The sequence below is a fragment of the Myotis brandtii genome, unplaced genomic scaffold, assembly GCF_000412655.1.
Source record: "Myotis brandtii unplaced genomic scaffold, ASM41265v1 scaffold344, whole genome shotgun sequence".
In the NCBI taxonomy this organism is placed as follows: domain Eukaryota; kingdom Metazoa; phylum Chordata; class Mammalia; order Chiroptera; family Vespertilionidae; genus Myotis; species Myotis brandtii.
This window is the reverse complement of record NW_005363247.1, coordinates 10,764,149-10,778,452: the sequence shown is the minus strand read 5'-3', so window position 1 is coordinate 10,778,452 and position 14,304 is coordinate 10,764,149. Positions and strand designations below refer to the sequence as shown.

At 37.7% G+C, this 14,304-nt stretch overlaps 1 pseudogene; it reads right to left on the bottom strand.

Annotated features, from left to right (window-relative positions):
• Positions 1–1,496: 1,496 nt before the first annotated feature.
• LOC102244642 overlaps positions 1,497–14,304 on the bottom strand; it is a 70,905-nt pseudogene continuing 58,097 nt past the window's right edge.

Here is a 14,304-nt window from a genome sequence, read left to right as displayed (position 1 = left end):
GAACAACCTTAGTAATTAACCACCTTGTTTTTGGAACACCTTTTTATCAGTGTGTGTCTTTGAAGCAGAACTAAAAGGAAATAAAATAATTTTCAACATACTGTTACTTCTTTTCTGAAATAGTTGTCCCAATTAATTTGCTGAATATAGGACATCTAATGAGCCGGAGTGTTCATGCTATTTGAATGCACTAAGAACACGGGTTTGTTTGCTGTACTTTATATTCCTTTCAGCAAAAAGAGAATTATTTCTGTTGACCATTTTCAAAAAACCTGTGCTTTTAGAGTTTTATAAATGGAGGTTTTTATTATATTTTCATTTTTACTAGCCTTGAAAATTAGGCTAATATGATATCCCCATTTTATTGAGTGGTTCAAAATCTATATGTCTCCTCTGAAAACAACTAAATACTATGTTTTGGTAGTCACTCGGATGACAGTGAATGAATAGACCAAACTAAATGAGACAAAGCCAATGTTATATCTCTGGTATATCTGCATCAGAGTTGTTTCTAGCACAATGGATTTCTCTCCAACTGCTTTATGTCAGGAGTGTTGTCTAAGGGTACAATTCTGAATCTAAGTTCCCAAAGTTAATGACTTTGACTTCATAGGAACTAACAAAATATACTATGTTAATGATTAAAATAATTATTTAGGGCAACTTTAAAAATTAAAGATTGGAAGAAATTCCCTTCCCCTTGCTATTATACATTAACTAGGGGCCCAGTGCACAAATACATGCACCTTGAAAGGAACTATGGGCTATGAGGCTGCGGTGGGCATAGGGATGGGTCTCGACTCATCCTCCGCACTCCCACCATGGCCCCAGGTCCCCAGTCTTCCGGCAGCCCCGCTCCCTCCACCACAACTCCCATGCACTGACAGCACCAGCTGCGCTCACACCCGCTGATGGTGCGGAGCAATTGGGGCCGGCACTGTCAGTGGGTGCAAGCGGCAGCTGCTGCCCCTATTGCCCGTCAGAAGCAGGGGGAGGTGGAGCAGCCCTGAAGGGTGATCAGGGCCAGCAGCCGCTGCTTGCACCCACTGACAGCACCGAACGATTGGGGCCAGCACTGGGCGCTGGCGTGGGTGTGAGCAGCAGCTCGGGCGCAGGCAGTGGGTGCGAGTGGGGCCGGTGCCGGCAGCAGGTATAAGTGCTGTGCGGGACCGCGGCACACAGGAGCAAAGAATTTTCAGTAACCACCAGAGGTTTGCCTCAATGACAGCAACTGGTGCCCCGCCTTGGTCTAGTGCCCCTGCTCACCTGCTCCGCCATCCTGCTGTGGCAGATGCCCGCCATGTTCCACACGCGCACCCTGGTGGTCAGCACATATCATAGCAACTGTTTATTCTGCTGTTCAGTCTATTTGCATATTAGCCTTTTATTATATAGGATTGGTAAGTATTTTTTAAACAAGTCAGTAAATAAAATGTTTGGATCTCCTAGAGAGAAGAAATATTCAAAGAACTTTATTTATTTTATTTTATTTCATTTCATTTTGTGACTGAGAAAATCACTTTATTTTGTTGGGGTGGGGGGCAGGTATCCAGCCTCAGAACTTCTGGAACTGCTTCTTGGTGCCGGGGGCCTTGGTGACCTTGAGCATGTTGAGGCGCACAGTCTTGCTCTGGGGCGGCACTCACCCAGGGTGACAATGTCACCCGATCTGGACATCTCTGAAGCAGGGGACAGGTGCACTGACCTGTCCTTGTGGTGCTTCTCAAAGCGGTTGTACTTCCGTATGTAGTGGAGGTGGTCTCGGTGGGTGACAGTGGTCCTCTGCCTCTTCATCTTGGTCACCGCGCTGGACAAGATGAGCCCTCAGATGGAGACATTACAGTAAAGGGGAATTTCTTGTCAATGTAGGTGCCCTCAATGGTCTCCTTGAATCCCAGGCCGATGTTCTTGTAGTATCGAGGTAGCTTCTCCTTGCCAGTTTCTCCAAGCAGGACCCTCTTCTTATTTTGAATGATGGTGGGCTGCTTTTGGTAGGCTCGCTCCGTCTGAATGTCTGCCTACTGTGCGGCCACTTGAAAAAAAGTCAAAGAAGCTTCCTAATTCTATAAAGTTAATGCTTGTTATTAATTCATTATTTAATTACTTTTCTTTCAAAATGCCATGTTATCTATTCCTTTGAGCATTACTTTTTGAGACTATTCACTGGTGAATTTTTATAGGAAAAATAATTTAACAGTCCATTAAAAATATAAACTTTCAAAAACTATTGAAATATAAACTTTCAAAAACTATTTTTTTTACTTAAAGTGATCTGACCATAGCAATATTCAATTTCTTAAGTTTAGTAGATATAAAGCAAGTTTCATATCTCACCTGAATAGGTATTCCAGCTCTCTGCTAATGAGGTCACTGTCTTTCAACAGTTATAAAAATTTAAGCAGTGATTCAAAAATTTCTACTGCCTTCCACTCACAGCATTGGTTTAGAACAGTCAGATTTGACTACACCTTTTCTTCTCTGTCTGTGAGGAAACTCATCTCCTTCTTTTATAAGTTAGGCAATTGGCAGTAATGACCAGTAGATACAACCTCTATTTCACCTTTGGAGTTTGAGATGCAGGCATTCTCTGTTCCCAACAGAGATATTAGAAAGCAGACTTTAAACAGGCTCGCTCAGTAATGGTTGACAAGTTCAGATATGCAAAGACAGTGTAAGCAGTGCCACTGAGAAAATGAACAATTCCTTGGCCTATCAAACAGTTATACCAAGGGCTCTATGACCCAGGGAACCAAATACGTAATCCATGGGATTTACAAAATCCCTTTATCTCAACTCACAAATTCTTTTTCTCTTTCCAAATATGTAAGATTTTCACTGTCCAATGTCTAGAAAATCTATGTTACAGACTGTGTTCTCACAGAAATCTCAACACTTCATCCCACCCCTGTCAACTTGAGCCATCCACACCTCCTATGTCAAGAATTTCTAGCTTATCTTTCCTTGCTCAACTTTTCTCTACAGAATATACCAGCACATTTTATTAATACTCTTCCTCTCATTACCTCTCAATTCTGCATCATAAAAAGCCAAAACTCCATTTGCAAAGTTTAAAACAGAAGCAATTGAGTAGAAAATTTAGAAAAAGGGAAAATGAAATTGTTAATATATTTGTTTCTTATTAAGGTTATTTTGTGGAGGGGTGTTGGTTGTATGTAATATACTTTACACTTGATGACTTATAGCCACATGAAGAATCCTGGAAATAGCAACTTTGAAGTTCACAGTAGGTATGAATAATCTTCACACTGCTAAGGAAAAAGTGCCAGGGTAACTGTCCTTATGTCATTAGGCAACATCAAAATTCCATTTCTAATTTCTGTGAACATTTACTGAACTTTGGAAATATTTTTCTCAGTAATGCAAAATAAATAAAACATATAAAACAGATTATCAATTAATCTGCCACTTTGTACCATACAACCCAATTTTTCTTTAATACATTTCATAGGTCAAAAGCTCTCACATGAGCTAATCAGAAATTTTTGAGCAGGTGATCCCATGAACACTCAAAGTCAATCGAGCAGTGCAATATGAAATTAAACTCCATATTTACACACATATCCTTTATTAGACATGTATTTACTCAAATTATAGAGTATATTGAAATGCATGCTATCTCTTTTTAAAGTAAAGAATACCTTCATGAATTTCTGTGGTAAAACTGCTGTTTTTCTGAGCTCAAGCAAATTCATATTTTCATCACCAAAGTGAGCATCATTGTTTCCAATTAAAGTTGCTTATCTTGTCAGGGAGGCAAATTTTAAACTTATGCCCAGAAGTAGTTAAGAATGTTGAAAATACAGTGATGTCAGTTGTGTTAAGTAGAATTTAGAGACAGAAAGTTTCATGAATATCCCCAAATTTTTTATTTTTGGGGATTTTATTTCATGCATATAAGATTAAAATGACACCATGTACTTCTCTAGCACGAGCTGGAGTTATTTATCTAAGTGTATATAAAATACTGCTTAAATAATCATGCAGAATATATATGGATATATTTCTAAATTATTTTCCATTACATATGTTTATTTGTCCATTTGTTTATTAATGATACACTATCTTGATTATTGTAGCTTTATAGAAGTCTTGGAGTCATATAGTGTGAGAACTATTTTTTTAACCAGATTTTTTTGTTCATATATAATCTTTAAATAATGAAATTAAGAGAAAAGCAAAATTATATTTTTCAGACATTTGTTTATATTCTTGTTTTGAGAATTAAATATAGAGTTAAAAATATTTATCCATGGACTTGTGCATTTAGATAAATATTTCTGAAATGCATAGATAAACAGAAGAATGCTTGCTTCCTATTCCATTATTAGAAGACCATATTAAAAATTAAGCGCTTCAACATATGGATGAAACAAAAAAATAAATTAATTAATTTAATTCAGATATGGTGTTGGATTATAGTACATTAACCTTTACACAGCTCTTCCTAAATGCTCTGTGACTCCTTTAGTAGGAAATGAAAATCCAGGGGCACCTGTGATGTTACCATTTCTAGTGCACTGTTTTCCTCTATATCTCAGCAATCGAGTTGAGATTCTTAGATACTGAACTACCAAACTAATATTTAATCTCAGGTGCTGTTCTATGTTTTTGTTACAAGCACTTGTGAAGAGCTACACAACTCAAAATATCGGGTCTATAAACCTTTAGGAATAATGTTTGGGAACCAGAGCAACTTTAAGATAGTATAGTTGATACAGCTGAATTAAAATTGAATAAGTAGTAAAGCAGCATTAATTCAGTCTTCTAGTAGGAAACTAAAACCACAGGAAAGGCTGGTTGATATTGGGATTTACTCCATGTATTTAACAAATTTTATTTAGCAGTTGAGTTCTATAAACATGTTAGATTAACATTTATTAAACTATTTATGACAATAAAAATTGCCCAAATACTTTAGCAGATCACATTGCAGATAAATAAAGCACAGTATGTTTATTAATAAATATGATTGCATTGAAAAATTATATGTCTTCAAATATTTTATAATTTATAGCCATTAGAGTAAAGGATTAATTTTACATCCTGCTTTTAGTGATATTTTACTGTATTGCCTACCTACACTTTGTAACATTGAATTTATTTTTATTGCCAACTGACGGTAACCATTAACTCATTATATTCATTTGTATAATGTATACATTTAAAAATTATTTTAAAAGAAGAAAATAATTCATCATGCAACACAAAGCAATTTTTTACTATTGATTTAGTATATTTCCCAGGAATTATATTAATAGAGAAAACTCTATCTAAGTATATAGTAGGTGATAATTGTTTAAAAGGAAGGCCTTTATAGCTTACTCTAACAAAAGGAACATTTTAATCATTCAATATTAATTTGTGAAAATTAATTTGAATAATTCTCTTGCTAATTTATTCACAAAACAGGAAGATGATGAGTTCTCCTCAGTGTTTTTCATTTCTTTCAATACTTTGATGTACTTAAAAGGTAACTATGAAATGGACATTTATTCAAGTTTTTGATCTTTATAATAGAGACATTTTCATATCATTTAAAAAATTTTAGAAAAAAAAACTGTGACCGTGTTATACTTAGATTATCCTATATAATAAAAGGGTTATATGCAAATCAACCAAACGGCAGAACGACCGGTAGCTATGACGTGTACTGACCACCAGGAGGCAGACGCTCAACACAGGAACTGCTCCCTGGTGGTCAGTGTGCTCCCACAGGGGAGGTGCCACTCAGCCACAAGCCAGACTGAGGGCTGGCAAGTGCAGTGGCGGTGGGGTGGTGGGAGCTTCTCCAGCCTCCCCAGCAGCACTAAGGATTTCTTATATAACCGGGCTGAGGGGACCCCTCCACCCCCAAGTGCATGAATGTCATGCATTGGGCCTCTAGTTATAACATAAAATAAATTTAAAATAATATCTACACTAATAAAAGAGAAACATGCAAATTGACCGTCTCTCCACTATGCCCACCAGCCAATCAGAGTGATATGCAAATTAACCCAACAAAGATGGTGGTTAATTTGCATACGCAGGCGCGGAGTGAAGGCTAAAGACAGCCTAGAAGGAAGCCAAGCGCTGCAGAAGGGAGCGAAGCGGCGGAGAAGGGAACAAAGCAGAGGTAGTGGAGAAAGAAGTGGAGCTGAGGCAGCGGAGACAGGAGTGGAGCTGAGGCAGCAGACATGGGAGGGAGCGAGGCAGCAGAGACTGGAGGGAGAGAAGTGGCAGAGAAGTGAGGGAGTGAGGCAGTGGAGATGGGAGGGAGCCTAGGCAGCAGAGACGGGAGGGAGCAGGTGGTGGAGAAGGGAGGGAGCCGAGGCAGCGGAGACAGGCAGGAGCGAGGCAGAGGACATGGGAGGAAGCAAAGCGGTGGAGAAGGGAGGTTGCCAAGGCTGCAGAGGTGAGAGGGAGCGAGGCAGCGAAGACAGGAGGGAGCAAGGCAGCAGAGATGCTGGCCTCAGGAAGCCCTATTCTTGCAGGAATAGGTCCGAGGAAGCCCTATTGCAGGAATCTTCCTGCAACGGGCCTCTAGTGTAACTATAAAAGGCCATAAAGATTTCCCCTGCAAGATGAAGCAAAACTATGATTAAGACTTAAAAAAAATGGTTAGAGCCCTAACCAGTTTGGCTCAGTGGATAGAGCATTGGCCTACAGACTGAAGGGTCCCGGGTTCGATTCCTGTCAAGGGCATGTATCTTGATTGCAGGCACATCCCCAGGAGGGGGTGTGCAGGAGGCAGCTGATCGATGTTTCTCTCTCATCGATGTTTCTAGCTCTCTATCCCTCTCCCTCTCTGTGAAAAATTAATAAAACATATTTTAAAAAATGGTTAGAAATGTTGCAAGTGTGTATTAGGGTGACCCTGTAAATTGCAAAGTAAATCAGAAGTAACTTAAATCATCAGATAGGCGAAGATTATTCATGGTCCATGGGCATGCTGCTTCTATAGAATCCAATATTTCAAACTCAGCAATTTGATGATAGAAGAGTTTTCTTTTGCTCATGTTAATTCAACATCTACAAACAAATCTGGCAATAAAATTTATTATGTAACTGGATAATTATAAAGGTATTAGGGGTATCTTTATTCTTTTTTAATGTAACTAGAGGCCCGGTGCATGAAAATTCATGCACTGGAGGGGTGGGTCCCTCAGCCTGGCCTGCCCCCTCTCACAGTCTGGGAGCCCTCAGGGGCAGGAGGTGACCCAGCGATCAGGGGAAGGCAACGCTCCGTCACACCTCTGCTGCTGCCACTGCCGGTAGCACAAGCCTCGGCCAGCCCTGGTTACCTCACCTTGGGCGGCCCTGGGCAGCTGGGTGGCTGAGGGGACTGGGGTTGTCTGGAGGCAGGCCCAGCCTTGCCGTGTACTTCCCACCCTGGCAGGGCTGAGGGGACTGGGCGCCGCCATCTTGTGGCTGCGGGTGCTGCTATCTTTGAGGGTGGGGCAGTCAATTAGCATATTCCCTCCTTATTGGCTGTGGGTGCCACCATATTAGAGGGTGGGGCAGTCAATTAGCACATTCACTCCTGATTGGCGGTGGGTGCCGCCATCTTTGCAATGGTGTGAGGGTCAATTAGCATTTTCCTTCTTTATTAGATAGGATAGTTAATATGAATAAGCCTCTTCTGCCATATTCCACAAATTTTTATAAAAATTTTTTATATACTGCTAATAAGTAGTCAGTGCCCTCTGCATAAATATGTTACTTTCTTACCTGTCCTCAAAATCAATTTAGACCCTGGTAAGATAATCCTCAAAGGAATGACTTCTTCCTGTTTGGTCCCTGTCTGTGGTGCATGCCTCAGTTTTTTTGGGCTCTACATATCTCATCACTCAGTCAAATGAATGCCATGGTAGTTTAGGGAGGCCTTCTAGGGGTTTTCCAGTTCCCTTTCAAGGAGAATGGACAGTAAGCAAACTAAAACCAGCAGGTCCAATCCGCCCTGCTTCCTGTTTTTGTAAATAAAGTTTTATTAGAACACAGCCACATCCTTCTGTTTATATATGGCCTAAGGCTGCTTTTGTGCTACCACAAAACAGCTGACTAATTATAAGAGAACCTGTCTGGCTACAAAGTATAAAAATTTAATATCTGGACCTTTATAGAAAAGAAGTACTGACCTCTGCTATACAGCATTGAGAATGAACTAATTATTATTCTACCAACAACATGAATTACTTTAAAAAACATTATTGACTCCTATATCCATATGCATATATTTTAGGACTCCAAAAAGAAACCGAGTTTGGGCTTTATAGAGAGTCAAATATTATAAGCTTGGAAAGGACAGCTTTAGTGGAAATATAATTAAACTGTTCCCTTGAGGTAAATGGACAAAGTAGATTTATTTTTCCTTGAGAACTGATGGAGGATATATTATTTAATTTTACTTGCTGTTGTTAGCTATTTTAAAGAAATATTGCCCTATTTTAGTGTTCAACAGTCTGTAAAGTTTTCAAGGTTGGAGAATAATAATTTTCTCAACCATATTTAGTTTCTCCATATAATTTGGCCAAATGCCAACATTATAGCATTCAGGTACACTTTATGGGCAAATTGTTTTGATATATCTTTGTAATCTATTAGAAGAAAAGCAGTGTTGCTTATGAACAGAGGGAGAAAGTGGATTGCTCCTTCTTTCTTCACCATAGAACTTTATCAGCTGTTAAATACTTGGAACTTCACCCAGCGTGTAACAAAGAGTCTGATGTAAATAAATAAGATGAGTCAAACACATAGTAGATTTTGGAGGGAGATTTTTAAAAGTAACATTCAGTAAATCTAGATGAATTAACGATTTCCACCCCAAAAATGTGTTGTATATTAAAGATTATAAAAATTATGAAATACTAGCAACCTTGAGCTAATTCTAAATTGATGACAGCTTTGGTCCCTTGGCTAATGGATCTCAATTCTGTATAAAATTTAGAGCTTTTGAAATATATGGATAACTGGTTTCACTCCACAACAACAATTTCAGGGGTTAGGGCCAATCAAAGATAATGTTAAAAGATTCACATTTAATTCTAATATGCAACCATATTGTAGAACTCCTGGCAGTTCTGAGGGCTTTTGAAGCATCAATTCTAATTCCCAAGGTAGGAAAAAGGGAGGTAAGATAAGGTCTGGATGCTGTAATAGTTAGATCTAAATTTTTCTAATTATTATTTCTCATCTGCAAAATATAGTACCTGACCAAAATCAGCTGTCTGGCTGGTGTGGTACCTTCCTACTAAAGAGTTGTTGGAGCTATTTTATATGTTCTCACTTACATCATCAAATGGCATTCAATATTCTGAAGGATGCTAGCCAAAGGGTTTTGAAAAATAGTTCCTTGATCTAATTTTTTCAAAGGTAATCTGATGTTATTAGCAATAATGTCTGGTATCTTATACACAGGTGGAGATGAAGGTAGTAAGAATACACATGGCCCTAGCCGGTTTGGCTCAGTGGATAGAGCGTCAGCCTGCGGACTGAAGGGTCCCGGGTTCGGTTCTGGTCAAGGGCATGTACCTTGGTTGCAGGCACATCCCCAGTGGAGGGTGTGTGGGAGGCAGCTGGTCCATGTTTCTCTATCATCGATGTTTCTAGCTCTCTATCCCTCTCCCTTCCTCTCTGTAAAAAAATCAATAAAATATAGTTTAAAAAAAAAAAAAAAGAATACACATGGTTGGTTCTCCTGGCAACCATCCTGCAAATTTATGGTGCTTCTCAGTCACTAATTAACGTAACAAAAGACACCTTTAGTGCTCTTATTGCTTAGGAAACCCCAGAGCTTTTAGGGGCTCTGTGCCAGAAACAGGGAGGAAGACCAAAAAGGTCAATTTCTTATCATAAATTATAATATCACAGAAGTGAGAGTCAGATGTTGGAGGATTTTAAATTCTGGTCCCAATGATTCATGAAACCTGCCATGTACCTCTCCTGTGTTGTTGTTTTGGTCGAAGTTGGTCAGTTACATAAGATATACTAGTATTTTTTTAAATAAAATACTTTTGGTCTGTTTTTTGCCCAAGTTCATTTCAGTTAGATTGTTGTTCAAAATTAAGACTTTTGATTAAATCAGTTTTATTTATAACAGCAACAGTGGTGAAATTCCAGCAGTAGCGTATTAAGTAAATTATGGTACTTTCATATAATGAAATTTTATGCAGCTATGAAAAATCATATTTAAAAAATAGTGGCCTAGGGAATGGCTTACATTATATTACATGCAATTTGAGGATACAAACAATATGATTCTATGAATTAATACTAAAATATTAAAACCTATTAAAAGAAAATACACTGATGTATTAATTAATAGTGCCTACCACCAGATAATGGGATTATGTTTGATTTCCTTTTTTCAGCAATGTACAAGTATTACTTTTAAAATAAGAAAAATAATTGACTTTTTAAAAAATGTTTCTTTGATTAAAACACAATTTAATTTTACACAAGAAACAGATAATTCACTTGTTAGTAAAAATAACAGTCAAAAGAGTACATTGGATTATATTACCATAGAGCTTTCAGAAAAAGTGTCAAAAAGTCAATGTAGCCGTAGACAGTTTGGTTCAGTGGACAGAGCGTTGGTCCGCAGACTGAAGGGTTCAGGGTTTTATTCTGGTCAGGGGCATGTGCCTTGTTTTCAGCTCAATCATGTGGGAGGGAACTAATCCATGTGTCTTTCTCACATGGATTGATGTTGCTCTTAGTCTCTGTCCCTCCCTTGCACGCTCTAAAAATCAATGGAAAAATATCCTCAGGTGAGAATTAACAACAACAACAAAAGCCAATATAAAATATCCAAATTTAAGACAATTTTGTATAGAGTAAATTTCATCTTTTGTCTCTATGTAGTATTCTAGTTCCCAAGTGCCCCCTCCAGTTTAAGCAGCAAAATTGTTTGGTTATTTAAGAAATCATGCAACTATCATGAATTTGTGGTTATGGCAGCTATATTTTGTCATGTTTTGTTCTAATAGATTTAACTAATTTTAGTTCATAAGTTTATCACATGCATATGATAAGCACTTCAAACAGTGCTTAGGTGATAACAGAAAAGTCAGCCAGTCTCTTTTCTCTGTACAGAGGCAGCAGAGGCATTTCAATGTGAACCAGTGATGTTTATATAGTTAAACCACAGCATTTGTTTAGCTTCTGTATGCCATTAATATGCCATACATAATGGGAGGATAAATGAGATACGCGTGACAGTTTCCAATAGTTGTTTTAGCTAGCATCTATAGAGTTCCTTTAGTAGATGCCAAGAATTACACTAAGTGATTTACATAACTTTGAGTGAGTGTTGTCATTTTAGAGATTGGGTAATTTGGATTTGGGCTGGGAAATTGCAAAGCTTGCTGGAGGTGACGTGAATAGATAGAACTGGCTTTGGTCTGTTGGACTTCAAATCTTGTGCATTTAGTGCCTAATGCCTTTATGAAATATATATCCCACTCTTTTGGCCTATAGCTTTCACTGTGTAATGTGTTCCATTCTACTTCCAGTGCTAGTCTGCCTTACTTACAAATTGGTAATAGATATAGGCTGGAAACAATATATAGAAAGACTTGGGAATTGCAGCTCTAGCTCCAGAATTGTTATTTCTTCCAGTAAATTAGAGAAAAGCCATTTCCGATAGTTTTGGAGGATGGCACCAAAGGTACAGGGGAAAAGAACAAATAGACAATTTCGACTTCATCAAAATGTAAAACTTTTATGCATCAAAGGACGTTATCAACAAAGTAAAATGCAAATCACAGAATGAGAGAAAATATTTGCAAAGCACACATCTGGTAAGAGATTAAGACCCCAAATATATACTAGTAAAGAGCTTTTAAAATTCAACAATAATAAAATAGCCTATTTAAAAAATGGACAAAGATTTAAGTAGCCATTTTTCCAAAGAGAATATATAAATGGCCAATAATCATGAAAAATGCTTAATATCACTAATCATTAAGGAAATGAAAATCAAAACCATAGTGAGATACCACTTTATACCCATTTGGATGATTATTTAAAAAAAAAAAAAAGACAAGACAAACCAACAAACAAAAAAATAGAAACCAAGTGTTGTCAAGAATGTGGAGAAATTGGAACCCTTGTGCATTGCTGGTGGGAATATAAAATGGTGTGGCTGCTGTGGAAAATAGTATGGTGGGTCCTTAAAAATATATACATTGCATTATCATTTCATAGAGCAGTTCCACTTCTGAGTAAAAACAAAAGAAGTTAAATCAGGCACTCAGACATGCATGTTCATAATAGTATTATTCACAATAACCAAAAGGTAGAAACAATCCAGATGTCCATTGAGGGATGAACAGATACACAAAATGTAGTCTATACATACAATAGCCTGGGAAAGAATGAAATTCAAATGCATGCTACGACATGGATAAAACTTTGAAGACCTTATGCCAAAGAAAATAAGCCAAACATGAAAGGATGAATAATGTATGACTCTACTTATATGAGGTATCTAGAATAGCAAAATACATAGAAACAGAAAGTAAAACTGTTTATCAGAGGAAAGGGGAGGGGAGAATGGGAGTTAAAATGGTAATCCAAATCCAACACATGTAAGCATATGTGCTTATATATCAATATATATACAAAAATATATTACTACATAAATTTCATTAGTGTGCTAGAAGGAAATAAGTGCCTTAGAACAAATACAGTAGGATAATGGGGATTAATATAACAAAAATGGCTGAGGAAATTTCATGGAGAAGATGACATTTCAACCAAGACTTGTGCTAATGTAGTATCATTTTGGAAAGTTTATTGTGAAGCATCGGAACTATGTAAGGTTTTAGAGTAAAAGTTATATATCTGGGTCTTATTCAAGTATATATAAGATTTCAGAAGTAAAATAAAAAATGAGGATATTCTAGGTAGGATGAATTGCTTCAGAGAAGTACTAGATTATTTTAAGAAGAAACTGAGAAAACTGGTTTTCTAGCAGCAAGGAATTTACTTGGAAGTTGGTCAGAATTAGCCCAGATTTTGAATTAGTTACTTAAAGTTGCAAATGAGTTTTAATAACCTAAATGCCATTACAGTAAAATAAATGAATGGTGGTATAGACATACAAATGAGTACCCTTCAGCAGTGAGAATGAACAAATAGGATTTCACTTCTCAAATATATTTTTGTTGTTTTGTTTTGTTTTAATCCTGGTAATATTCTTTATGAGGGAGGGTTTCATAATAAAGAAAAAAAACAATAATTTTGAAATTTCAAAATGTTTGCTAATTTATCCTAAAATAATTATGTATTGAAGCATACAATGTAAATATATGTATTTAAATTATCTTATAGCCCTAACCGGTTTGGCTCAGTGGATAGAGCATCGGCCTGTGGACTGAAAGGACCCAGGTTCGATTCCGGTCAAGGGTATGTACCTTGGCTGCGGGCACATCCCCAGTAGGGGGCGTGCAGGAGGCAGCTGATGGATGTTTCTCGCTCATCGATGTTTCTAACTCTCTATCCCTCTCCCTTCCTCTCTGTAAAAAATCAATAAAATATATTTAAAAATAAATAAATAAATAAATAAATTATCTTATAATGAGTGTTCACTCAAGACAGGTGCAAAAGTAAGGATTTCACATATATTAACTATTTCAATTATAACAGTAATTCTAAGAAATAGGTAACTAGTTGTTATATCTATATTACAAATGGAAGACCAAAGCATAGATCAAATAATGTCCTCTAATTCATAAATGTAAAAAGTGACAGATAAGAATTTATTTTCACACCTTGAAGGTGGAGTCAAGAAGAGATGTGTACATGAAACTCTTGTGAGGCCAGTGTGAGCAAGCTCTAGAACATATATTATGGAACTGCTAATTCAAAGAAGTGCATATTTAATTATAATAAATGACAAACTGTTTGCTAAAGTAGTTGTCCATTTTAATATTTTCACCAGTAATTTATAAGAACTAATGGCCTGGTGCATGAGATTCGTGCACAGGGTGGGTGTCCCTCAGCCCAGCCTGCACCCTCTCCAATCTGGGACCCCTTGAGGGATGTCCAACTGCTGGTATGTCTAAACCAGCAGTCAGACATACCTCTCCCAATCTGGAACCACTGGCTCCTAACCCCTCACCTGTCTGCCTGCCTGATCACCCCTAACCACTCTGCCTTCCGGCCTGCTCGCCCCCAACTCTCCCTCTTTTGCTGGCCTGATCGCCCCCAACTGCCCCACGCTGCCAGCCTGCTTGCCCCCAACTCTCCCCTCCCACCAGCCTGATCACTCCCAACTGCCCCCCAGCCAGCCTTCTCAGC